The sequence below is a fragment of the Panthera onca genome, chromosome B3 (genome assembly GCF_046562875.1).
Source record: "Panthera onca isolate mPanOnc1 chromosome B3, mPanOnc1 haplotype 2, whole genome shotgun sequence".
NCBI lineage: Eukaryota > Metazoa > Chordata > Mammalia > Carnivora > Felidae > Panthera > Panthera onca.
The window spans coordinates 10079054-10106331 of NC_138344.1; the positions used below are offsets into that span (position 1 = coordinate 10079054).

Below are 27278 nucleotides of genomic sequence, written 5' to 3' on the forward strand. Positions count from 1 at the left end.
GGGGCATAAAACTCAGGGGAGGAGCAGAAGCCCTGGGGCTGTCCAAATAGTAGCTGAATCATGATGCTGAATCCTGCACCAGTGGGAAATCTACCTAAAGAATGGCCGGATGTGAGGACAGCTGGTGGCTTTGAGGTGGGACTTGGCTGCCCCTCTCTGAGCGGCTCCTCAGTGCAATGGGGACCAAAGTGAGACTGAACACTTTGCCTCAAGAAATCTGCATATGTAGCAGCCATCGGCATGAGAGAGGCCAGTGCAAACCAGAGTAATGCCAGGGAAAGACATCTCCCTATCATCATCATCATCACCATCACCACCACCATCACCACCACCACCACCATTGTTACTGCTTTTATGCTTCACTCCCATTCTGGGTTGAGTGAACAAAATTGGTTTACTTCCTTTCTCCACTTCTGGCCTCTCTTTATAGCTCCTTCAGCTCGGTTTGGAACCTTACATATTTTATGCATGGGCTAATGAGCTCTTTCTGCACGGAGGTAGGGTCTGGGGGTGTGGGCATGCTGGCTGATCCGCTTGGGGTTCCTGGCTTTTACTCCTAATCTCCAGCTTCTGTCTGGCCTGCAGCAGATGGAATTCTCTGCAGGAGGCTCAGCCAAGTTGCTTCACTTTTGAGAATAAGGCAGGGTCCAAAATACATAAACAAAATCCTGGTAGAAAACCTATCTTTGCAAGGAGCAAAGGGTTGGCATTTCTGGGGGAACAAGCTTTTTCCAAAGGTAAGAACTGTCTTTTTAAAGATAAATCTCCTAATTTGTTAATCTTTTAGCATTCTGGGAGAGATTAGTGGCTAAAGTGGATGAGGAAAGGTAAGCTGTGCTGAAGGTTCTCTGTCATTTGAGATGCAAGTACAAAGTTATGGTTAGCAGTTCTTTTGTTCTTGTGCTTGGGTTTGGGCTGCTGGGTGACCTGCTTGAATTTAGCAAGTGACAAATCCCACTTCGGGCTCTGGTTGTTGTAAACTAATGTCACACAAACGGGCGACTTGTTCCAAACCTTGTGTTTGCAAGGAAGTTTGAAATTACCTAAATCTGTTGGTGAAATCAGTGAGCGTTCAAGTTTGCCATGCAAATAGTTGGTTTTCTGATGCTTATTAATTTTTTTCTGATTAGAAAAGTGGTGCTTGCTATTAAATAAGATTTGGAAAATAGTAAGACGCACTATAAAGCTCTTTATTTCTGCTTCCAGTTTGCTAGCCACAAAGTTTGTTCTAATTTACCCTACAAGCAGCAATGTCTGAGTGCCTCCTCAATGTATCCTTGCTTGAAGTATTACCTTTAAGAGAAAAATCAAACATGGTCAGTTTGTTAAATGAGAAAATATCTTCTTTTACTTTTCATTTATTTGATTGCTAACATGATTCAGCACTTTTACTTACTAATTGTGTTTCCTCTTATAAGCACTGTCTTTTCATGCTCTATGCCATTTCAAATTGAGTGTTGGTGTTTTCTGTATTTGTCATTAAAGCTCTGTGTATATTGTTAGTAAGAGCTCTGTGTATATTGAGGATATTAAATCAGTGACTTATAATTATTGTCAACATTTCTCCAGTCTATTTGCCTTTAATTTTGTATTTATGTGGTCTTCTAGCCATGTAGAAATCTAGTTTTATATACTCATATTACCAGTATTTTCAGTTAAAATCTCTTTCATTTCATGCTTAGGAAGTCCTTTTTTACCCTAAAATCAGAAAAGTACTCATCTGGATGTCTTAACTATTTTTATTACTTTTATTTTATATGTGATGTAATGTTAATCGTTTGGACTTTATTATGGCATATAGTGTGAGGTAGGGATCTGTCTCTATTTTAGTCCGCTTATCTGTTAATCAGTTCTTTCATATGTACTTAATGAATACTCCTCCTTTCCCCAGTGAATTGAAAATCCACCTTCTATTTTGTTCTATTTGATCTTTCTGCCTCTTTGTGCCCAAACTAATGTAATTGTTTTAGTTTTATGTTACGTTTTAATATCTAGCAGTACAAGTCCCTCTTCATTCTTTTAAAATGTTCCTTGGCTCTTTTCACCCATTTATTCTTCCAGATAAATTGCTGAATCATGTTGCCAAGTTAAAAAAAAAAATCCTGGTGGAGGAATTTGGATAGAAATTACAGTTCAATTTTATTACAAATTACATTTGTATTTATGTAGTAACCTTGCAAACCATTTGGCGAGAATTGGCATTCCATAACATGGTAAATTTCTTTATTTACTCAATGTTTGTTTTCAGTCTCCCTATAAAACTTTGCATTTAAAAATCATAATAAAATAATAGAAACTTATACTTATTGAGAACTTAATATGTGTGAGGCTTTGGGTTCTTTGAATTTAGTATCTCACTTAATCCTCCCAACTTACCCCAGGTGATACAGATGGCGAATGGCAGTGCCATGGCACCCACTCAGAGCTTTCTGATTCTGAAGCTTGAGCTGTTAACTTCTACAATATATTCCTTTCTTTAAGATTCCAGCAAATCGAGCAGCACCTGGGTGTCTCAGTTTATGTGTCTGGCTCTTGATTTTGGCTCAGGTCATGATCTCATGGTTGGTTGTGGGACTGAGCCCTGAATAGGGCTCCTCGCTGATCAGGGGGGCTGCCTGGGATTCTCTCTCCCTATCTCTGCCCCCCGCCCTGTGATCACACTATCTTTCTCTCTCTCTCTCAAAATAAATAAATAAATACTTAAAAATCATGCAATTTGAGTGGTGGGGACTAATGTCTATGAACCTACAAATTTTTGTTCTGTCACCTTAGGCAGGTTTTTTTTTTATTTTTTAAAAAATGTTTATCTTTTTTTTTTTTTTTTTTTTTTTTTTTTTTTGAGAGAGAGAAAGAGAGTGCAAGCAGGGAAGGGGCAGAGAGAGAAGGAGACACAGAATCTGAAGCAGTTTCCAGGAACACAGAGCCTGATGCAGGGCCTGAACTCACAAACTGTGAGATCATGACCTGAGCTGAAGTCGGACACTTAACTGACTGAACCCCCTAAAGACCTTAGGCAGGTTTTCATCTAGTGCTCTGGTTTTCAAACCTGACTGTACATCAGAATCAGCTGAGGAATTTATTTTTAAAAAATTCACTTCCTAACTGTCCTGAGACAGTTAGGAAAGCCCAAAACTGTAGGGATGGGGCTGGGAAATCGACTTTTTAAAATAAACTGCCCAATGACCCCAATATGCAGCCAAAGGACCCAGTGATAGAGTATATCTTCAATTATTATTTTGGTTTCTACTGTTTTTATTTTCTTGCTGGAGTCACCTATAATTCTTGGGTAGAATTTTGTTTCTTTGTCTTTCATGCCTATTATATTCTCTCATCATTTGTACCTTTTTATATTTTTTCTTTTTCTTCTGAAGATGGACTCCATAGCCAGGCAAACCAGACGGGGCACTCCCTAGCTAGAACGGAAGAGGGAGGAGTTGGCGTTAGAAATAGTAGCAAATGAGATCAGAACATTCTTTCTCTTGAACTGTGGTGGGTCCTCCTCCTAAGCAGGGAATTATTTCCTTTTTTCCATTTCCTTCCCTTCCACACCCACCTTAAGAAAGCATTGCTTTGTATCAGTAATATTTTTTTAAGGTTTATTTATTTTTGGGAGAGAGAGAGAGAGCGCGTGAGCAAGCGCAAATGGGGGAGGGGCAGAAAGAGAGGGAGACACAGAATCTGAAGCAGGCTCCAGGCTCTCAGCTGTCAGCACAGAGCCCGACGTGGGGCTCAAATTCACAAACCGCAGAATCATGACCTAAGCCAAAGTCGGACGCTTCACCGACTGAGCCACCCAGGTGCCCTGTATCAATATTTTTAATGTGATCTTGCCCATTGACTCCAGGAGTCTTACTACAAAGACTGCATTTCCAATATGTGCTAACTGGTCCCTGTTTGGTAAAACTCCCAATATGCCAAGCACTATGAACATATTACCTTATGGATATATATCTCATTAGGCCAGGGATGCTGTGGATGCAGGTCAGGTGTGCACAGAGCCTGATTCAGAGTGGGTGTTTATCATAGGCGCCCTCCCTCCGCTCCATCAACACTGCTCGCAAATGGGGTCCCCAGACATCCTCCCTGAGGATTCAGTTAGGAAAGCAGGAGTGCCTGAGGTTGGTTTCTCTGTGTGAATCATCTTTAATCACTAAGCTTTCTCCTGCTGGGTTGACTCTGCCCCAGCCTTTTGTGCTGTGAGCCATTTGGACAGCAGTCCCCTGCTTGTTCTCTGCCAGCACGCTTGCTGTAGAGCTGGTCCTCCCCAGTTCTGGCTCCTTCTCCGTCCCCTCTGCTGCTTCTAGTTGCTTGTTTCAGCTCTCTGAGCCATTTAACAAACCTGGATGTGCCAGTTAACATATTTTGCATCTGGGGCTCATCTGCCCCAACCTTTTGCCTGTCTTCAGGCCTACATGTTCCAAGATGTCTGTTTTAAAAAAATTTTTTTTAATGTTTTATATTTATTTTTGAGACAGAGAGAGACAGAGCATGAGCAGGGGAGGGGCAGAGAGAGAGGGAGACACAGAATCTGAAGCAGGCTCCAGGCTTTTAGCTGTCAGCACAGAGCCCGACATGGGGCTCTAATTCGTCAACAGCAAGATCATGACCTGAGCCGAAGTCGGAGGCTCAACTGACTGAGCCACCCAGGTGCAAATAGACCCAAGATGTCTATTTAGAGCTTGAGGAAAGCGGGTGTGGGTGGGCCATAAAAGCATAGAGTCGGCATGTGCTTATCCAGGAATAACCTCAAAAGTTAAGATCCATGGGGCAAACGCTCATGGGTCCCTGTGTACATGGTGCCATTTGTGGGACAGAAATGAGGGTGGTGGGGGAGTTTGAGTTTGTTGAATGTCAGGTAATTAATTGCCTCCCATTTTCTGAAGAGCAGACCTCGCTTACCCTTTGCAACAAATTCCTGTGAGGTAGGAAGTGTTGTTTCCATTTTACAGGGGAGCTAAATCACACATTCCAAGTCTTATAAGGGGTGCACAATAGAGTGGTGATGCAGGCCTGTGGACTCCTTGCCTGGTGCTTTTTTTCTCTATACTGGGCCTGTCTTCACTGAAGGTCTCCAGAGACTGCTTGGGAACAGGCTGGATTTGTGGTTAAGCCATCTCCAGGGGACACAGACCTGAGCGGTGAACACACTTGTCTGTGTTGTCTGCATGTCTGTAAGTCACCCCTTTACCTGGAAATCACGTGGGACCGTGTGGAGGACTGTGGTCGAGAGACGTGCCCTGGAGAGGTGTATAGGGAAAGTGGGGTGCACTGTGTTGCCCTGAATGTCACCCCATGACAAGACACCTGGCTTTGCCAGTTCAGAGAGGGTGCTTAATCTCCCTTAGGACGCCATTTGTCCGCGTAACCTTGGCCCCTCATTATGGGAAAGGCAGCTTGGGTGGGCAACGGTTTTGGCTCGCCAGTACTGGTCTGCTATGGTTTTCTCGCTACATTCATTCAATTATCAAAATGTTATTAAGATTTAAATGAAACCTCCCAGCCTCATCTCTCCATCTGCTCTCGCTATTTATTCTCTCAGGGACCTCACGAATCTGTCATTTGCGATTTTACAGCTTTGCGTATCCGCAGTGCCCGTGGCGTTTCCTCTGCAGGCGACGATGCGTGACTCTCCAAGCAGGACTCTTGGGGGGATCGTGAAGCTAGTGGCACCCTCTTCCTCAGGGAGCGAGAAACCCTGTCACGCGTGCCCAGCAGCCCTGCGCTTGTGGGAGCACGTACCCCTTCGTGTACAAAGCAGACGTTTTCAGCCCACAGAGAGATGGGAGGCTGCTGCGAAGTCATACTACAACGTTCTGCTGTCCAGAAATGCAAAAGTATTTGTTCTCGGGGCTGCTGGGCGGCTCAGTCTGTTGAGCGTCTGACTCTTGGTTTCAGCTCAGGTCATGACCTCCCGTTTCGTGGGTTCAAGCCCCACATCGGGCTCCCTGCTGTCAGTGCAGAACCCGCTCTGGATCCTCTGTCCCCCTCCCCGCCTCTGCCCCTTGCCTGCTCACACACTGTCTCCCAAAAGTGAAGAAACATTTTTTTAAAAAGTATTTGTTCTCGAAAGGGGAGTGCATTAGTTGGCTTGGGCTGCCGTAACAAAACACCACGACTGGGCGACTTAAACAGCAGACATTTCTTTTCTCACGTGGTTCTGGAGGCTAGAAATTTGACTTCGAGGTACCAGCAGGTTGGTTTCCTCTGAAGCTTCTCTCCGTGGCTTGAGGATGCCACCCTGATGATCCACCCACTCTCCACACGGGCGTCCTTCTGCGTGCGCACATCCCTGGTGTCTCCTTGTGTGTCCCAATCTCTTCTTCTTCTTCTTTTTTTAATGTTTATTTATTTTTGAGAGAGAGAGAGTACAAGCAGGGGAGGGGCAGAGAGAAAGTCAGATGCTCAACCGACTGAGCCACCAAGATACCCATCCCCCCCCAATCTCTTCTTCTTATAAGAACACCAGTCAGATGGGGTCAGGGACCACCCTAAGGGCCTCATGTTTACACCTCTTTAAAGGTCCTACTTTGGGGTGCCTGGGTGGCTCAGTCAGTTATGCGTCCAACTTCGGCTCAAGTCATGATTTCACAGTCCGTGAGTTCGAGCCCCGCGTCGGGCTCTGTGCTGACCGCTCAGAGCCTGGAGCCTGTTTCAGATTCTGTGTCTCCCTCTCTCTCTGACCCTCCCCCGTTCATGCTCTGTCTCTCTCTGTCTCAAAAATAAATAAACATCAAAAAAAATTAAATTAAAGGTCCTATCTTGACACAGTCACATTCCGAGGTGCTGGGGGCCAGGACTTCAGCATACGAATTCTGAGGGGCACAATTCAGCCCCTGACAGAGAGTGAATGAGTGATGAGGTAAACACCCGAGTTTCTGTTCTGTGCCAGGTGCTGTACTCACAGCTTCACCTACCTTTTCGCATTTATTTAAAGAAATTTTTTTTAATGTTTATTTTTGAGAGACAGAGACAGAACCTGAGTTAGGGAGGGGCAGAGAGAGAGGGGGACAGAGAATCCAAAGCAGGCTCCAGGCTCTGAGCTGTCAGCACAGAGCCCTACACGGGCTCGAACTCACAAACTGTGAGGTTATGACCTGAGCTGAAGTCGGACGCTTAACTGACTGAGCCACCCAGGTGCCCCTACCTTTTCTCGTTTATTAAAGAGGATCCCCCAGCTCACCTGACAGTGATCCCAGGTGACCTCTTCATCATCACCCCCGTGCAGTTGGTACAAGGGATGAGGCTTCCCTCGAGAACCTGGAAAGTTAACATCAGGGCATGAGGAGCAGAGTCGGAAAATGAACTCACTTTGAAGAGAGAAAAGGGCCCCCAGCGCCACTGTACTTGAACATCACTGGATCGAATATACCAATAATGATAATACCTGATACTTGCTGAGTGCTTCCTGTGTTCTAAGTGCTTTAAATGTATTAGCTATTTAATTGTCAGAATTCTAAAGAAAGCACATCTAACACTTTTCAGAGGTGTTGGTCAGCCAAGTATGTGGGGAAAGGGGAGCTCCTCAGAAGGTGGTGTCAGCGGGTGGCTTCCGAGTCCGTGTAAGAGAGAGGGCACTGTCCCCGAGAGACTCAGGTAGGAGGGGTCCCTTGGCGAGGCTGCTGCTGCTGTGGGCACAGGTATGGGGTCTCTGAGCTGGAGCCGGGTGACTCATCTGCCTCTGCTTGCTGCAATTCTGTGTTCTTCAGCCTCCTTCCAGATATCCTTCCCACGCTGGTCTGCCTAAGGGGAGGAGGGGACGCCAGTCACACCAAGCTGAGCATCCTGTCTGACAGGTAGATCTCTCCTTGGCAATAAGCCATGTGGCATTCTGGTTGATATCTCTGTCCAGAATGCGTGATCAATTTAGAGGGGCCGGTGTAGGGTTGGTGCAACCTGATTTAGGGTGGGAGCCAGACCTCAGGCAAGGGTAGTCTGTTTTCCATGGCTGCTGGAGCCAATGACCGTGAACTTAGTGGCTTAAAACAACACACGTTTGTCGTCTCACAGTTCTGGAGATCGGAGGTTGAAATGGGTGTCACTGGGCTAACATTTCCTTCTGTTCCTTTACTTTTTCCAGTGTCTGGAGGCCCAGTGCGTTGTTAGACTTACGGCCTCTTTCTTTATGTTCAAAACCAGCAGCTTAGCATTTTCAAATTTTTCTCTGACTCTGACACCCCCCTGCCTTCCTCCGTTAGTTATGAGGACCCTTGCGATCCTACGGTGGGTTCACTCAGATAACCCAGGATAGTCTCTCGCTTTTATGATCCTTAACTGAATCTTATCTGCAAGTCCCTTTTGCCATGTAAAATAACACCTGCACAGGCTCCAGGGATTAGGACATGGATGGCTTTCGGCGGGGAGGGGGGGGTTTCATTCCTCTGCCTTCCGCAATTATCCACAGTTATCCTGAGATAACTCAGATTTGGGAAGATTTCTGAATGATGGTCAGCTGGTCACCTTAGTTACCCCAAATTCTCTAATTTTTGAGGTCGTCCTCCCTTCCCGAGGAGGCAAGGGGGAGGGTGTTAGTACTCCATGTGGACATAAAGGAAACTGAGTTTCACAGAAGCTGAGTGGTTCCCTGGGGTTGGAACCTATTCTGGCCAGCAGCTCTGTCCTTTTCATTACACCATGCTTCCTTTCTGATCCATTTAACAGATAGGGACGCGGAGACTTAGTTCTGTTAGATAGGTAAGTGGAGAACCAGGAGAAGGAATACAGTTTCCCAACCAGGTGGTGGGAATGTAGGAATCTACGGGTGTAGATCTTCATGAGGTGTGCTGGGAATTGCCCTGTCTGCCTCAAAAGCTAACATTCCTCAGTTGCTGGTGTCATTCTGTGTTTAGCTTTATTGTAAAACTAAACCAGCAAATCAGGTTACAAACCACCTTCAGAAGGAAGCAGGAAAATCTTTTATTTTATTTCTTATTTCATTTAATTGTTCATTCATTCACTCATTCATTCATTCATTCATTCATTCATTCTTTTATCACCCATAGAGGTCTTTTCCTTTGGTGAGTGCTTTGGGGAATACAGAGGCGTTTAAGGTATGGCTTTTGTTCTAAAGGAGTCTACATCTGGGGCACCTGGGTAGCTCATCTGGTTAAGCATCAGACTTTGGCTCAGGTCATGATGAACATTTTGTGGGTTCAAGCCCTACATCGGGTTCTGTGCCTGGAGCAGAGCCTGGAGCCTGCTTGGGATTCTGTGCCTCTCTCTCTCTCTGCCTGCCCTTCCCCCGCTCATGCTCTCTCTCTCTCTGTCTCTCAAAAGTAAATAAATGTTGAAAAAAATTTAAAGGAGTCTACAGCTGAGCAGTTCAGTCTGGTCATCTGTCTTGCCGGCCACACAGCAGAGATTTTGGAATCGGAAACCATGGACTCAAATGCTAGCTCCATCCATCCCTAGTGTGTGATCCCGGGCCGGTTGCTTAACTTCTCTGAGCTTGCCTCATTTTTTCTTTCTATACAATGGGGTAATAACTGTAGCTACCTTGGAAGGTCCTCGTGGGGACTGAATGAATGTCAAGCTTTCAGCTCTAAGTTGGGCTCGTGGCAGAATGCTTATGAAATGTTCTCTCACTGTCCTGCCCCTTGGGGCTTAGATTTACCTTTAGAGAAAAGAGAAAAAGGATGGATGAGTGTGGTAGGGAGCGTGGGCGATGAATTTCAACATTCTGGGATATCATAAACTAATTAACGGGCAAAGGCCAGCCTGGAAACAGATCAGCTGCACCCTTTGTGTGGCTGTTCTAGAACAAGCTTGTTATGCCATGCCCCCCTGTTTGAGGTTGCTGGGAAGGCATTCTGTAGTCTCTAACCTCACACTGAAAGCCCTGTCCAGCCAGCTTTTCTTGCATCCTCTGGCGGAGAGGCTCAGTAGGGGCTTAGAAAGCAGGTTGTCCACCTGTCCTGATTTTGGGAAAGAAAAGCTCATTCTATGGAATAAATAGCTTCTGGGATGAAAAAGGAAAGAAATACTCCAGAGGCATAACAGACCCAGAATGGGCCCAGGAACAGCCCAGAGGGGGTTTGGGTGCATAAGGAGCTGAGATGGCAGTGAGGAGGTGGAGATGGGGGAGGTGGGAAGGAGGAGCTAAGTGTTCTGCTGAGTCTAGCCGGATGCCTTTACGGATGGAGTTCAAGTTTTAACCCCTGCATACTGGGGGTGTAGAAATAAATAGTCCCAGGGGTTCATCAGGATTTCTGCATTAGCTCTGCCCAGCTAAGCAGATTCAGGAGTAGTTCTCTGAGCTTTTCTTTTCTTTTTCTCATTATTAGCCTTGATGTGACATGTATTTTATGGACTCTAAGGAGACTCGGGTGGAGGCAGCAAATAATATTTGGGGCCCTGCACAGAAAATCATCCCCCAGGTATCTGAGCGGATTCCATAGAGAAAAGGAAGGCAGCACACCTGTGAGCCCTGTTGTCCTTCTCACGTTCGTCCCAAGGGCTCAAACCAAACTCGAGACTGTACAGAAACTGCACTTGCCCCCTCCGGGGTCCCATCGCATCACCAGCCCCATGCAGTGTCTCACAGAGGTTGTCAGCCCCTCCGGGGAGCTGTGCTCACCCCCTCCCACTGTGAGCCAGCCTCCGAGCCCGCTCTCCGAGGAAGTGGGACGGGAGAACTGGGGGAGGTGTCAGCACGCAAAAGCTGTTCTGTCCTTTCCCTCGACAATGAACTTTGCAGCTTGGAAGCAATGATTTTTCTGCACGCGTCAGAACAAGTGAGTGAAGCAGATAGCGACCCAGGGTCCAGAATCCCCCCCCACGCCCCCCACCTCCCCGCCACCTGGTTGAATATGAGGTCCCTGTGTCTCCATGTGCAAGTCCCTTGTCCTGCAGCTTTCTAGACAGGGGTAAAAGAATCACAGTGATGGGTGTGCTGAAGGAGAGGTCAGTCGCCTGGGGTTGAATGAGTAGAGGCAATGCGGCACTGTGGCTGAGCCAGGGGAGAAGCCAAAGCCAGCAAAGGTGTAGTATGTTTGGGAACAGCCCAGGATGGGAATGTGGTCCGGGGGCACAGATGTGGCTGCAAAGGTGGACGGAACCCAGGTGGAGCTCCCACATAGGCGTCCAGCACGATGAGCCTGGCGTGGGCGAGAACCCCCAGGAGGGCCTATGTGGGGGAAGTTGTTAGGTAGTAGGGAGCCATGGCTTCTTTGGAGGGGATGTTTTTCAATCTGCTCTGGTCTGTGGTTGGAGGCAGTATGACTTTGTGGGTTTTGGTGTGTCCCCTGGTTAGAATCCGAGCCCTGCCCCTTACTACGTATGTGCCCATGAGCACGATTTTCCTCGGCCTCTGCTTCGTTTCCTGTAAAATGGAGGCAGGAATGGCATGCGTGAAGGGGGCTCGAGAGAGTTCAGTGTGCCAGCCTGGGAGAGCGCTTTGTTCAGTGGCTGACACTTGGCATGGCTCAGCAGGTGCTGGTGGACATCCGAGTGGGCAGGTTCATGAGCTAATTGCAAATTCAGGGGCAAGACCAGGGTCAAGTGTTGTGGTGATGTGGGAGGAGTGACTGCGATCTTCCAGGGAGACAGGGTGGAGGCAGAAGAGAGGTGTGCTATGCACAGAGTCACAGAAAACATTTCTATTTAAACTGGAGTTGGAGGATGAGGAGCAGGGAATGGGAGAGAGAAGAGGCATTCAGGGAGGAAGGAGGAGATCCAGGAGAGAGCAGGGTGCATGGGTCCCGAAGAGAAGAGGGCTGACCAAGAAGGGGGTCCAGGAGGATGGGGGTCCAGTGAATCCACACATTCTTTAAGGTATTTGCTGGTGAAAGTGATACAGGCTGGCTGGGTCCAGGAACCCAGAGGAGGACCCCACAGTGTGCCGGAGAAAAAACAGAATTTGTTGAATAGCGTGAGTGACAGAGAAGAGAAGACAGAGTGTCTGGGAGATTTGGAAAGGGGAGAAGGAGTCTCATTGTGGCCCAGGGTAGGCACTTATATCAGAAAAGGGTCTAGGGGACATGTTGCTCCAGGAATCCAGGGAAGGGTCCAATCAAAGGCGAGTGCCAGGTGACCAATAGGTGTTATTCCATAAATTACCCAAAGTGCTGACATTGGCCGAGGTTTGTTCGAAGCTAATGTCCTGGAGCAGGTTTGGGATCTGCCTCTTTTTTTTTCTTAATTTTTTTAATGTTTATTTATTTTTGAGTGTGAGCTGGGGAGGGTCAGAGGGAGAGGGAGACAGAGAATCTGAAGCAGGCTCCAGGCTCTGAGCTGTCAGCACAGAGCCTGACGGCGGGGCTTGAACTCACAGACCACGAGATCATGACCTGAGCCAAAGTCGGACGCTCAACCGACTGAGCCACCCAGGTGCCCCATGGGATCTGGCTCCTCTTAGGTTGTGATCAGGTGTTTCGGGCCGAGGATGCTTAATTTTCTTGCTTTCCCCTTGAAGCGGGAACTTCAGGCTCCTTCGGCTGCTTTGGAAATAGAGCCTTAGTAGAAAAACTGCAGAGACGAGACTTTCTAAAGTGGAGCCCCTTCAGCTCAAGGCGGCGGGAAAGGTTGCTGAGAGAAATGTTTCCGGATGGTGTGATATTTGAGCATCTTTATAGGGTAAAAAAGGAATAGTGTGAGGAGACCAAGCTTAGAGATTCAGAGGGAGGAGGCGGTGGATGGAACCAAGTTCAGGAACAAATGGGGGCAGGCGGGGCTGAGCCCAGGGAGGAGGTGAGCCTTAGAAGTCAGTAGTGGTGCTGGGGAGGCAGAGCACAGGGGATGGGGGAGAGTTTGGGGTGGACAGAGGTGGGAGTCACTGTGAGCCAAGGCGACAGGGTTCACTGAGTTGGGAATGTGATCGGGAAGCAGGAGGGAAGGTTTAGGAAGTGGGACGGGATTCATGAGAAAGGTTTGGAACAACCCCCAAGGGAATAAAACTAGGTACTTACTGGGGGCTCTCCAGTCACTGACAAGCAGGATGGGGGCTCAGCTGATGTGAACACCTGCCTTGGAAGTTGAGTTGTGTGTGTGTGTGTGTCTACATATATGTGTAGTGTGTGTGTGTATATGTATCCATGTATTTTGTTTGTTTTTTGTTCCACTGTTGGTGGTTTGCTTTTAGAATGAGTGTTCAGCAGCATAAGCAACGGGAAAAAAAGAAAATGAGTTTCTGCTGGAAAGGGTGCCTGTCTGTGGAACATGGAACCAGCAGCATTTTACATACAGTTGGTGCATAATAAGGACTGGGAGACTAAAGACTATTGGGATCTGTTACATGCCAGAGCAAGGGAGACCTCTCCCATCACCCCTGCTGGCTCAGTTAATGCTATAAAAACCCCAGGAGGAAGGCTATGCGATTACTCATACCTTGCAGATAGAGAAACTGAGGACCAGAGAAGTTAAGGGACTTGAATACGGTCACACACAGAATAAGTGGTGAAGGTGGCAGTGGACATCTGTGACCATGTGAGAAACAGGCATTTTCTCTGACATCCTGTGTGCACAGTGCAGACTTGGTTTTAGAGTGAAATAGACGTGGAAGGGGCTGTGTTTGTCTGTTGGGTCAGAGGCACCTGTAAGCACAGGGCTTTGACTCTAGAAAAGAAACCAACATTGAACTGCCACCTTCCCATAGCACTGCTCTCAGGCAGTATGTATGGGAACTTTTCCTTCCCTTTTTTCTCTCTCTCTCTCTCTTTTCTTTTTTGGAGACTGCTCAAATGCACAGGAATTGACAAATTCTAATGATAGTCTATTTTGGAGGGAGTGTTAAATTATTCAGATGCAGGCTCAAATAGAATGTCTCCAGCAGCCTTGACTTCCTGCTTGAACTTGCAGATGTCAGTTTGCAGAGCCCAGCGAGGGTCTGCAGACGATACCTTGGGTGGGCAGGTGGCAGGGCTTGCATCTGCAACTCTAAACCCTTGCCGTTTCCAGTCCCAGGCTGTGGGGTCCCTGGGCAGGACTGGCGCCCTGGCAACCAGACCCTGGCTGGAGCTTCTTTGCTTGTGTGTAGGTGTGCTAGTAAGTTATGCAATCCACCAGATGCTGGAACCGATGCTTCCAGCCAGCCGATGTGGGGTCACCACACACGTGGTGTTTGCTTTTCTCTGGGCTTCCAAAGGTCCACACGCGTCCACTGGGGCTTTGTGCAGGATCTTTCCAAAAGTGAGGTGGGCTGTGATTTCTGAACGTGGGAGTCCTCTTATAACTCTCCACTTTTCTTGGTTCTACTCAGCCTCCTCTCCTCCAGGAACCTTTGTGCCTCCTCTGATGAGGATGTTGGTGCAAGAGGCTCTTCAGGATTGAATAGCTCTCATTCCAGCCCTGTTTATGTCCAAGCCCCTGGAGGGCTGGACGGCACAACCATGTAGGGGTGACATGGGAAGATTATTTACTACCCAAACCAGGACACCTACCAGAGTGAAAAGGGGGCTCTCTTTCATAGTGGTTCCAGAACACCAGGCATAATTTAGCACGATGTTCTCGAGGGAACACAGACTCCAGAACGAACTGTATGCTTAACTTCAAGGGACCTCAGTTTTCTCATCTGTTAAACTGAAGCCTACTTTTCATGATCACGTGGCAGTAATATAGCTAATAGGCCAGGCACTATGCCTAGCACGTAAGCGTTCAATATATATTAGCTCTTTCTTCTTTTTAGTTTAAAAAAACTCAGTTAAAAAAAAAAATAAAGCAGTGGCACCAGAATCATCTGTAGGCTCCCAGCAGGTGGGATTGAACACCTGTTTCTCCTACCACCCCCCCCCATCCCCACCCCTCCCCCCCCCCCCCCCTCACCCAGCGCTCTTGCTAACCCAGACTGGGGTGTTGAGTTTTCAGTCAGCCATTTCCTTTTTTCTCAGATGTTTCTGGTCTATATATATAGTGGTGTTTCTCAACTTTTTTCTTTTTTCATTATTAGCCCTCAGGAGGCTTTTTAGATATTTTTTCCTCCTAATTGCTAACCCTTTCCTCCCCACCACGAAACTTTAATACCACAGGTACACCATGTATCTGTTCACGTATGGTGGCCCTTTGAGGAGCCCAGACCATTGTGATGCCTTCTTCTCACCCCATAGAACCAATTTTTGCTCCCTCCTAGAAGTGATTTTCTTTTTCTTTTTTAAAGTGTATTTATTTTGAGAGAGAGAGAGAGAGAGCACTAGCAGGGGTGGGGCAGAGAGAGAGTGAAAGAGAATCCCAAGCAGGCTGTCATCGTGCAGCCTGATGCAGGGCTCGATCTCATAAACTGTGAGCTGAAATTAAGAGTCAGACGTTTAACACACTGAGCCACCCAGGTGCCCCCTGTAAGAAGTGGGTTTCACACCCTGGGAGGGGGGCAAGGTCCCCCTTTGAGAATTCCTGGCATACAGCATGGTCATGTTTGATCTACCCACTATCTACCCATGATAGATTTGCCCATGCCCAGAATGTGGTGCTTCTCAGCTGGAGCCCATGTGGTGGGGAGGGGAAAAGCCATGAAAACCAGTAAGAGCTACCTTTGGTTGAGCAAACACCTCAAGGCACTTTATCGCTAACCCTCACAGCAATCCTGCAAAAGAAAAAAAAATTTTTTTCATGGATGAGAAAGCTTAGGCTCAGAGAGGGAATGTCACCCATGGCTGAAATGACTGTTGAGTGACAGAAAGAGAATTTAAAACTGTGTCTGTCAGATAGGAAAGTTGAAACCTCTCTGACACCCTGGCCAGGGAGAAGGTGGTGGTAGAAGGAAACCAGCATTACCTGAGCTCCTACTATGTGCCTGGGGCTCTCTTAGGGGCTTTATCCACTTTATCTCATGTAATTGTTACCTCTGCTCTGTGAGGCGGGTGTTCCCCAGTTTTGGAGATGAAAAATGGGTTCACAGTGATTATTTTGTTATAGCTCACACACGGCCAGCATTCATGAAGGCTGGATTATAACCCAGGTCTGCTTGCTCCTAAAACCCCTCTCTCTGACCATGAGGAAAGAGACTCCCTAAAGGAAGTGTTCTGAGCACCTACCTTGCAGGAGGGTGAGAGAAACCCCCCCGCCAAAGTTGTAGCTTTCTCCCACGGCCAGTATTTTATGTGCTTCAACTCCCCTTCCCCAACACACACACTCAGTTTTTGGGGGGCACAGTTAGATAGAACGAGAAATATAAATTATACTGTTTTGAAAACTTTGTAAATATCACTACTGTCACAAACTATGAGGATCTGGGAAGCCCAGCTGAAATCACTGGTCCCTGATATGGCAAAGAGTGACCTGTGCTCTTTGGAGATAATATAGCAGGATGGCATTCAGGCAGTCATGGGCGGATGGTGTGGTTTAGAGATGAACCTCAGGTCTGGAGGAAGAGAGAGTGGCCTTACTTGAGTAGGTTGCTGGGAGGTTCGATGCAGGGTTAATGCAACTGACAACTCCAGAACACAAGGAGTCAGTTTCTGGGGGGTTCCTCTCTAGGGCCTTTTCGTATGTCTTTGGGGAGACCGTCTTCATCTACATGTGCTGATCCCAGCCAGTGAAGCATCGGGGGGAGGACCCAGTCCCCTCTGGTGCTTTGCCCCAGGCAGAGAACCAGGCAGTGGAATGAGGGATCTTGGGAGAAGCTATCAGCAAGCCCCTTACGTCTTTCATTTTCTCATTGGCCTGATTCGCTGAGCCCTGACCTGACAGCCAGGCAGGATCAACCCTGGCTTCCACACCCTGGAGGAAGAGTTTAGGGTCCCGTAGGTGGACTGCTTTTTTAGTCATCATGTCTGTCTTTCCAGGAGTGGGAATGGCTGCCTCCTTCCCCGGGGAAGGCGGGGGTGGTGACAGCCAGGGTTGGCTGGCTCTCCTGCTGTGCTGAGAGGCATCTGGAGGCTGGTTCCTGGGGATCTAGAGCTGGCAGTGATGAAACACAGAGCTGCAGCTTTGGCTGGAGAAGCAAGATGCCTCTGAGGTGGTTGCTCATTCCTGCCCTCCTGGACACAGGCTGCTCACCTGACTAGGGTTATGGCAGATTAAGGGAGAGATATCTGGTCCTAAATGAAAAATCAGGTCCTGTGCAAAAGATAGTCTATAGGCAAATCAAAAGTGCCCGTGTCTGATTTGCAGGGAATGGAAGTCCCAACTGTAAGTCAGTTGTTGGGATGACTTAGGGGAAATCAGGCATCAGGAAAATGCCAAGCCTCAGTTTCCCCAGGTATAAGATGAGAGGGGTGGGTCAGATAGCTTCTACACACCATTTACTGTTTTCTATACTACTTTAAAATGGTTTTGTTGTGGGGAGGGTGCCTGGGTGGCTCAGTCGGTTGAGCATCTGACTCTTGATTTCAGCTCAGGTCATAACCTCAAGGTTGTGGGATCAAGCCCTGTGTTGGGCTCCATGCTGAGTGTGGAGCCTGCTTGGAATTCTCTCTTTCTATCCCTCTGCCCCTCTCCCCCACTCTCTCTCTTTCTCAAATTAAAATAAGTGGTTTTATTGAAAACTTGAATATGCTATTGGGGCCCTCCTCCAGACTCTAATTATTTTTTTTTTTTCAATTTCTTTTTTTTATTTTTTTATTTTTTTTATTTTTTAATATATGAAATTTACTGTCAAATTGGTTTCCATACAACACCCAGTGCTCATCCCAAAAGGTGCCCTCCTCAATACCCATCACCCACCCTGCCCTCCCTCCCACCCCCCATCAACCCTCAGTTTGTTCTCAGTTTTTAACACAGACTCTAATTATTAATCACCCCAACTAATTAAGCCATGTTCATATCAGAATCCAGCAGCTGAAGATGAGAGTGGCATCCCAGCATTTACTTAGAGCTATTACTTGTTTCTAACTTATTATTAGATTTACTATGGGTAAAGAGTCCACAAATAATGCATGAGTAGCCGTATGCCAAGCATGAGACAGTGAACACATTACATGTACACTTACCTTTAGACTCAGAAATCTTACTTCTAAGATTTAGTTACAAAAGTACAGCCATGGAAATATGAAAACTATACACTCAATGCTGTTAGTTGTGGCTAAGACTACAGTTGATCTAAACACATCCAATAGGTTAAAAACTTATAGGTTCATAATGGAACTCAGAACAGAACATCTCACTGGTCATTTTGGATGATGCTAGGGAGCCAACTTATTGTTTTGAAAACTGGTAGATAGATGAGGGCAAAGAATTAGATGTTTACATTGATTTTCCTTTGCAAACTCTATCTCAGGACAATCAAATAGTGGATACAGGAAAGTTTCTCTTTATATAAGTATCCCAGCTAGTAATTGAAGAAATGACTTTATAACTAGGATTTTGTAATCCTGAGTCCAGGCAATGATCCCTGGTGTCTGTTAATACCATGAGAAGAAGGAGAGCAAGATTTTATGTGCCTTTGATAGAAGTACCACAACACTGCCTATGAAGTAGCCTTGCTCCCATCCCCACAAGGCTAACCTGAATATAAAAGAACAGCTATCCAGTAGAACTTTCTGTGATAGAGAAATTCTGTCTGCACAGTCCAACATAGTAGCTACTAGCCATATGTAGGTACTGAGAACTTGAAATAGAGTAGTGTGGCTGAGGAACTGAATTATTAAAATTTATTGAATTTTAATTTTAATTTAAATAGCTATGTGTGGCTAAAAGCTGCTCCATTCGGCAGCCTGGCTCTAGACTTAACCTATGAACTGAGGGAGACACAGGGGACAGAAAAACATGTTAAATGACACCATAAGAATGCAAACAGCAAAACACACTCTATAGGAAACTTTATAGGACCAACTATCTGGTCTCATCAACAAATAACATAAAATGAATAAAAAAGAAATAGTGTGTGGGGGGGAACATATAAATTATTAAGGACAAGTGATATCAACCAATAGTAAGGTATGGGGCTTATCTAAATCATGATTTGAATAAATTTTGTATAAAGATTATGAAATGATATTACAAAAATATTGTTTTAGGTGTTATAATGCTATACTGATTATTTTTAAAAGGAGTTCTAATTTTTAAAGGAGTCCTGTTTTTGTTTATTTATTTATAAATGTTTATTTCTTTATTTTGAGAGAGAGAGCATGCACGTGCAAGCAGAGGAGGGGCAGAGAGAGAGAGAGAGAGGGAGAGAGGGAGAGGGAGAATCCTTGAGCTATCAGCACAGAGCCCAACTCAGGGCTCCACCTTACAAACTGTGAGATCATGACCTGAGCCAAAATCAAGAGTCAGACGCTTAACCGACTGAGCCACCCAGGCACCCCTAAAGGAGTCCTATTTTCAAAGAGACACTACTGATAGATATATTTATGGATGAAATCATGTGATGTCTGGGGTGTGTGAAAGGGAAAACCGGGTGGGGTGTAGATGTAACAAGATTGGAATGGGTTGGTAATTATTAAAGCGGATTGGTGGGTATATAGGAGTTCATTATATCATTCTCTTTATGTTTGAATGTGTTTGAAAATTTTCACAATAAAATGTGAAAAGCAGAAATAAGTATGGGGAACTTCCAAGGAACCCCTCCAACCCCAACAAACAACAGCCATAACAGCAGCAACAAGAACTTCACCCTTGAGCTGATTTCAGAGCTGGGAGCCAGGGACAGTGAGGGTGTATGGAGTGTACCCCAAGGGAAAGACAGGGTCCCCTGAGGGCAAACACCCCTATCAACACGGCGATAAGGAGAGTAAGCCCAGGGCCAGGGGCAGTGTTGAAGAACTGGAACTAAGACTTCTCCAGCAAGCTGCAACACCAGCTCACATGAGCCCAGAACTGCAGCATCCCTGACTCTCAGAGAAAGCAAAAGCACATTCTCTTTGCAGGAAAACATCCTCCATTTTTGGTGTGTGGGATTTCCATGGATTAAGGTCAAGCAAATATGAACAAAGAGTAGGGTGCATGTAGAAACTATCATCTGAAGTGGGGGACTTTGGAGGGTGAGAGAGTGTGCCCAGATAACTAAAAGGTGTAAATTATTGCAAAAACATAAAGTAGGATTGTCCTGGAGAGTGGTTCTCAGTGTGTGGTCCTGGGACCAGTAGCACAGCATCCCCTGGGAACTTGTTAGAAATGCAGATTCTTGGGCCCTACCCTAGACCTAATAAATCAGGTGGTGGGGCCCAGCCACCTGCTTTGGAACAACCCGTCCAGGTGATTCTGATGCACCAAGTGTGAGAGCCTCTGGTCTAGGTAAACGTTTTAAAACTGATGTTCATCAGCTATTAGGAAACATTTCATGAACATCACCAGGCCAGTGATATTTTTCAGCAGATAGGAAAGAAAGTTAACAGTTTCCCAATAGTAAACATTTTTAATTTTTTTTTTTTACATTTATTTATTTTTGAGAGACAGAGAGAGACTGAGCACAAGTGAGGGAGGGTCAGAGAGAGAATGAGACACAGAATCTGAAGCAGGCTCCAGGCTCTGTGGTGTCAGCCCAGAGCCCCATGCAGGGCTCGAAGCCACAAACTGTGAGACCATGACCTGAGCCAAAATCAAGAGTCAGACGCTTAACCGACTGAGCTACCCAGGCGCCCCAATAATAAACATTTTGATGGCCCTAGGTAATTCTATAAATAAAGGCTAATAAAAGTCATATGACAATTATCCATTAAGAAGTTTTAAAAAATAATAAAAATGTATTTTTTAGCATTTTGTGTACATATTTAGTATCCCAAAGGTATGGTGACTGTCCCAGAGACGAACAAAAATATTACCTTCTCAAAGGGGGCTTTAATTAGCTGTATGCCTCTCCATGGAACCTTCCTCCAAGGAGTTGGCATCTCAAACACTTCTGTCTGGAACTGTCTTTAATTAGCACTAGCTCATTTAGGTCTGGTCTCACTTAACCTGGGATCTGAGCAGCAACCATTCCTGTCTCTTTTCTTTGATCTATTTTCAACAAAAATTGGAGAATATGGCTGATATTCAGTCTCTGTCCCCACTGGACTTCCTGAACTAACCAGACTGGGTTTGGAGGGCATGTACCAGATATTTTTGTGGCTTAAATGACCATCTTCTGCTAAGAGCATGCTTGTGCTTGTCCTGAATGAGTTTTTGGCATGCCTCAGTGGCTGTTTATCACTTCTGTATTAAGCATAATAAGATGGGCCCCTCATTAATTACAGCCTTGCTAGAAGTTAATAAACAGATGGAGAGGTAGAAGTCTCCCTGCTTTCTTGTGGTCACAGGCACCAAACAGAAACCCATAGAGCGTCAGATGAACATATGTTAATGCTAAGATTCCCAACACTTCCCCCAGCTTTTCTTAAAAATAGAGCAGTTATTGTGATGGAAGCTAGGGGCACCACTTTCACCAGGCTGGTAAGGATTATACTCAGAGTCCTAGAATCACAGTCTTTCTTAAACCCCACTTCTGGAACTGGCTACATTCTTTGGGGACCTGTTGAAAGATATAGTCTCTTTTGTACCCCATCTCAAAAGAATTTCGATTAGCAGGTCTGCATTGAGACCTGAGAAATTCCCAAGGTTGGAAGGTGTTTTAGGGGATTCTGACATACAGCTTGAGTTTGGAAACTGCTGGGGTGGGCTCAGAGCTGTTCTGGCAAAGGCTGGAAGTTTTCCCAGGTCCTTTGCTGGTGTCTGAGATCTGTTGCCAAGCTGCAGATGTGTTGCAGAGTCTTCTCCAGGAAGACTTGGTGTTTTTGGGAGCAGCTTTGGAGTTTGCTATTCTAACCTCGTCCCAGTCCAGTGAAGGGCAAGTCCGTCAGGGTGGCCTGGCCAGGGGCACAGAGAGGCGCCAGCACAGTCGAGGTAAACCTGGCTCTGCTCCTCACCACGTTGGGCAGATTATCAAGCTCCTGTGAGCCTCATTTTGCTTATCTGAACGATGGTGAGAATAATATCTACCTGAGAGGGCTCTTATGAGGATTAAATGAGAAAATATACGTAAAATACTTAGCCAACAGCCTGGCACCTAGTGGAAACTCAATAAATAGTTCTTTTTTTTCTTGAAGGTTCAAGCCTAAAGAGTTGCCACATAGTTGATTTTTTTTTTTTTTTTCTGAACAGAGACCACATTTTGGTAACACTTTTCTGCTAAGAGAGATTATAGAAAGTTTCATTCTGAGAGTGAATGCTGTAACTGGAAGAGTATGTGTTTAAAAGACTGGACTTTCTGATGGAAATTGCCAGTAAAGAACACCTGGTCCTACCAATGGTGGTGCAAGGTCTCAAGCAGCTGGCCGAGTGGCATGAAAAGAGTAGAGATATAAGACAGTAGGTGACTTTTTTCTTCTTTAAGTTAATTTATTTCTTTTGAGAGAGAGGGAGAGTGAAAGCACCATCAGGGGAGGGGTAGACAGAGAGAGGGAGAGAATCCCAAGCAGGCTCTGCACTGCCCGATGCGGAGCTCAATCCCACGAACCATGATATCATGACTTGAGCCGAAATCAAGAGCCAGATACTTACCCACCTTAGCCGCCCAGGTGCCCTGAGAGCAGGTGGCTTTGGCAGGAATCTCAGTGCAGCCTAGATGTTAGCAGGAGGCGCTCTGACTCTTCAGAGTTAGGTAAGGTTGGCTGATCCCGTGGCAAAGCCCAGAATTTCTTGCAGTTCTTGGGGGTTTTCATGCCAAGGTCGACTTTGACTTCCTTCCCTCTGACTTCTGTCCTTTTACTCTGGCTTGTGCAGCTACTTTCCTTGTTGCCTCAAAAACTCTTTTTCATGTGTAGCACATTTTACCTAAGTTTGGAGAAATGGGCATGAGTTGATAGCACAGCAGGGCGACAACTTACACTCAAATATTAAACCTGTCTAAGACCTCTCTTCCTTGCTGCCCCAATCTCACCGTGCTGTCACTTTCCTCCCTCTTTCTTGTTTAGCTCATCCTGTTCATTTCAAATGCAGAACAATTTCGTTACCTCTTTTGCTGTGTTTTCTCTTGCTCACCCGTGCTCCCAGGGTTTCTGCTGCCCAACACGCACTGCAAGATATTTTCCCGAGCGGAGAATAACTCTCTGAAAGGGAGTTTGAAGCTTTCTCTTAAAATGATAATTTATTTCTTATCCCCCATCCAAACCTAAATATTTAAGCAACATGATGCTGAACAAATATAGGCATGATCATGTGAGTGGTGGAGGCTGTGTTAGTAATGGAAAAGACAGACTGGATCCAGGAGATACTTGGAAATAAGATCCCACAACAAATCGAGCATAGAAGAAAAACAAAAGGAAAGGGAAGGAAGGAACCAACATTTAACTGAAAGCCAGTATCTAGCTCATGTAATCCCCCCAAAACCCTAGTTAGACTGATTACACACCCAGCTTTGAGGACTGTTGGAATTGATTGCCATTAAATTTCCCTGTATGTCAAGATTCTATGAATTTTGTCTTCTGTTAAGAGAGGGAGAATCACGGTCTTCCCTATCTTGTATTCTTTATTGTTATTGTTGTTGTTGTTGTTATGTTTATTTTTGAGAGAGAGAGAGAGAGAGCATGAATGGGGAAGGGACAGAGAGAGAGAGGGGAGACAGAATCCCAAGCAGGATCTTTACTGTCAGCGCAGATCTTGACACGGGGCTCGAACTCACAAACTGTGAGATCACGACCTAAGCTGAGGTCAAGAGTCAGATGCTTAATGGACTGAGCCACTCAGGTGCCCCATGTAGTCTTTAAAGCACAATCTTCTGTTCATGTGGGCAGTGACAGCTGGTAAAACATTATTTCTATTTCTTTCGTGGGGGAAGATATGATACTGAGCTGCTTTTAAAATATCTTGGTTGCTCATTCTGTTTGTAATGGAAAATGTTATTTGCTCCGGTGGTACTTGATGATGTCAGCAGACCACACACACTTTACTTTGAAGAAGCCGGATAATGTTTATACACCTGCAGGCATTGGCTAGAGAGATCAAGATGAGATGAGATTCTTGGTTGGTATCAAATTTATTAAAAAAAAATTTTTTTAATGTTTATTTATTTTTGAGACAGAGAGAGACAGAGCATGAACAGGGGAGGGGCAGAGAGAGAGGGAGACACAGAATCAGAAGCAGGCTCCAGGCTCTGAGCCATCAGCCCAGAGCCCGACGCGGGGCTCGAACTCACGGACCGCGAGATCGTGACCTGAGCTGAAGTAGGACGCTTAACCAACTGAGCCACCCAGGCGCCCCGGTATCAAATTTATTTTAAAAAACGGGGCCTGGGTGGCTCAGCCAGTTAAGCATCTGACTCTTGGTTTCAGCTCAGGTCATAATCTCATGGTTTGTGAGATCGAACTCCATGTCGGGCTCTGCACTGACAGCACAGAAACTGCTTGGGATTCTCTCTTTCTCCTTCTCTCCCTCTCTCTTTGCCCCTCCCCTGCTGGCATGCTCTGTCTCTCTCCCTCTCTCTTCCTCCCTCCCTCTCTCTCAAAATAAATAAATTAACTTTAAAAAAAACCCAGAAAGGTAAACATAGGACTGAGATGGTTTGAGCAACGTAGCATGCTTTCTACACTTTTTCTTGGCATGCTTGGAGGAGCAAAAGAAAACGTGAATTCAGGAGATTCAGTGGTAAATGTCTATTTTCTGGGTCTCGGAGAAGACACTGCTCAATATCTCTCTAGTTCTTGAGTTGGATCTTTCATGGATTTTTAAAAAAGCATTGGCTCATGCTTCCCCAAGTAGATGGATGCTAGTAATAAATAATGAAAAAATATCGAATGCTAGGAAAGTGACGCGAAATTTTTCCTTCCTCTTTGATATAAGCCCTTTTGAATAATTGATGTACACATCTTTTCTAGTGGCACAGGGCCTTTCCTGAAAGGGAGGTATAATGTGGACAAAGCTGCGAGAGACCTTCTGAGTCTGTAGCCAGCTCCATAGTCTTGGAGGCGTTGACCACTAAACCTTTTCCTTCTCAACAGAGGGTCATCTCTCAGGCAAAGACACAGTGTAGTGAGGGGATGTCTTCCTCTACTTTTCTCACTTCATTCCGTGGTGTGGAGTCTTCTTTGGCAGCTGGTCTGTTCGTCATTGTTTTTTTTTAAACTAGGAAGACTCTATAATTAACTTGAGCCTATTTCGGCTGTGTTAATTAATGTGTGTATACAGGAGGTTGCCGTTTTCCTGTAAGGTGTGATGAATAGAACTGGTTTTCGTGGAAGTCACCTAGAGCTTTAGCAGATGTAGCAATTGGCTTTGGGAAACATTCACGCTGGAGAGCAAGACACAACTAATTCTGCTTGATACAGTCTAGGGTCTAGGGTATGGAGAGTGGTCCTCAGACTCCTCTCGGTTCTCTCTGTAGGTATTGGAGGATGATGAGCAGAGTGAAAGAAACCCATCCATTGAAATCAGTCAGACCTGAATCTGAGTCTTTTTTTTTTTTAGTTTATTTATTTATTTTGAGAGAGAGGCAGGGAAGGGCAGAGAGAGAGAGAGAGAAGGAGTGAGAGAGAATCCCAAGCAGGCTCTGCACTGTCAGCTCGAAACCCGACGTGGGGCTCGAACTCATGAACATGAGACCGTGACCTGAGCTGAAATCAAGAGCTGTCCACTTAACCGACTGAGCCACCCAGGTGCCCCCTGAGTCTGAGTCTCCGTGCCACCCCACAGTGACTGTGTGATCTTTGGTAAGCTGCTTAGCCAATTGGAGTCATGTTTGCTCATTCCATCGATGGGGCACAGAACAAACCTTTTTGGTAGAATTAGTTCAGGCAACATTTGGGAAGCTTCTGAGATGTGTAACTCAACCCATGAGCCTACAAATTGGCCATAAGCATTTATCCTATCACACTACAAGCTCCTTGGGAACACGCTCTGTGTCCTATTTCATTTTTGTCTCCAATGCTCATTAAAGGTAGGAACTCATTTTTTAAAGAATGAAAGATGAATTGGTCTCATTTGGTTTGTAACCTTCACAACAGTGCAGTGGTTATTGCTGGTGTGGGCCAACTTTTGATCCCTAAACTCGTAATATATCTCTGTCCATAAAGGAGTTTGGACCCATCACTCAACTTCAGAGTATTGGGCTTTGCCAGTCCCCAAAGACTGCACTGAGAATTGACCTGTCCTTCCTACACAGTCCTTCTGGGAGTCTTCTGTAGCTCCCTGGAACTTCGCAGAGATGCCAGTGGTCTGGCCCAGACAGCCCAGATGCACCATGCAACTCTTCCTGTCTTGAGTCTTGTCATTGGCCAGTGACAGTGCTGTAGACAAGCAGAGTGTGACACATAGTGGGGCCTACGTCTCCTCTGCCTCAGAGGCCTCTCTGTAATCCCTGCTTCTGCCCTTCTTCTCCAACCCCAGGGGAATTTCTTTTTTGCCTGTGTGAGATCAACTCTCTCTTTTTTAAGACACTCAATCCCATGGCCAGAATCCTCTTTCCTAAAGGCCTTAGGTCTTTGGAACATATGAGCCGGAAACACTTTCAGGAGATTTATTTTCTGCTCTGCCATAAACCTCTCCTGGGTGCCAATGTGCAGAACTCCCTACTTGCTTGAATGGGGGAAGGGAGAGTCAATATCTTAAAATACTATATACACAATGCCCAGGAGAAAATAATTAGATTCTGGGGATTTGTCTTATTAGACATGGCAAATGTTACAGGCCTTTCGGGACTCTGGATTCATTAGGGTTATAAGATGGTGATAAAACTCTAGGTACCATGTTAGCATTTAAAGGCAGGAAGAAGAACAGAAGAGACAAGTTTTCTTTCCATACGTTGCCATTTTAACAAGAAGTAAAATAGCATTTCAGAAGCCCCAGTAGATTAACTCTTATATCTCATTGGCCGAGACTGGGTCCCATGGCCACCTATAACTACACAGGAAGCTAGGAAAGCAATGGCTGGGTTTCCAGCCTCACCGTGTCAGAGACGGCAAGGCAGAGGGGGTCGGGAATGCAGCTGGGCTGGTCTGTCTTAGTCTGAGTTCCCTCAGAAGCAGATTCTGACACAAGGATTTGAATGTCAGTAGCTTGGTTGGTTGGTTGGTAGAGTAATCCCTAGGAGAGAAGTGGAGAAGTGAGGCAAAGAAGAGAAGTCTCCTGTGTTAGTAAGAGCTCTCCAGAGGAACAGAACCAATAACTTACATGTATATTTATACATGCACATCATATATATATATATATATATGTATATATATATATACATATATATATATATATGATTACACACACACACACACACACACACTTACCATAAGGAATTGGCTCACACAGATGATAGAGACTGAGAATCTGTCCAAGATTGGCAGTCAGCTAGCGGGAGAAGCAGGAGAGCTGAAGGCATAATTCCCAGTCTGAGTCTGAAGGCCGAAGATGGTGTCCTAACTCAAAGACAGTCAAGCAGAGAGGAAGAGTTCTTTCCAGTCAGACTTTTGTTCTATTTGGGCCTTTGGTGGATTGGATGAGGCCCACCAGGAGGA

The 27278-nt window shown here is 45.8% G+C and overlaps 1 protein-coding gene across 2 annotated transcripts in view; it reads left to right on the forward strand.

Moving 5' to 3' along the window:
• Positions 1 to 27278, forward strand: part of SV2B (synaptic vesicle glycoprotein 2B) — a 194243-nt gene that overhangs the window by 17268 nt on the left and 149697 nt on the right. Inside the window, exon 1 of one of the 2 annotated variants that reach the window (XM_060617727.3) lies at positions 7571 to 7593. The exons of the other annotated variant lie outside the window; for it this stretch is intronic. The gene's annotated coding sequence lies outside the window, so the exon portion shown is untranslated. Of the gene's footprint in view, positions 1 to 7570; positions 7594 to 27278 lie in introns of those variants that run through there. 2 annotated transcript variants of the gene reach the window in all.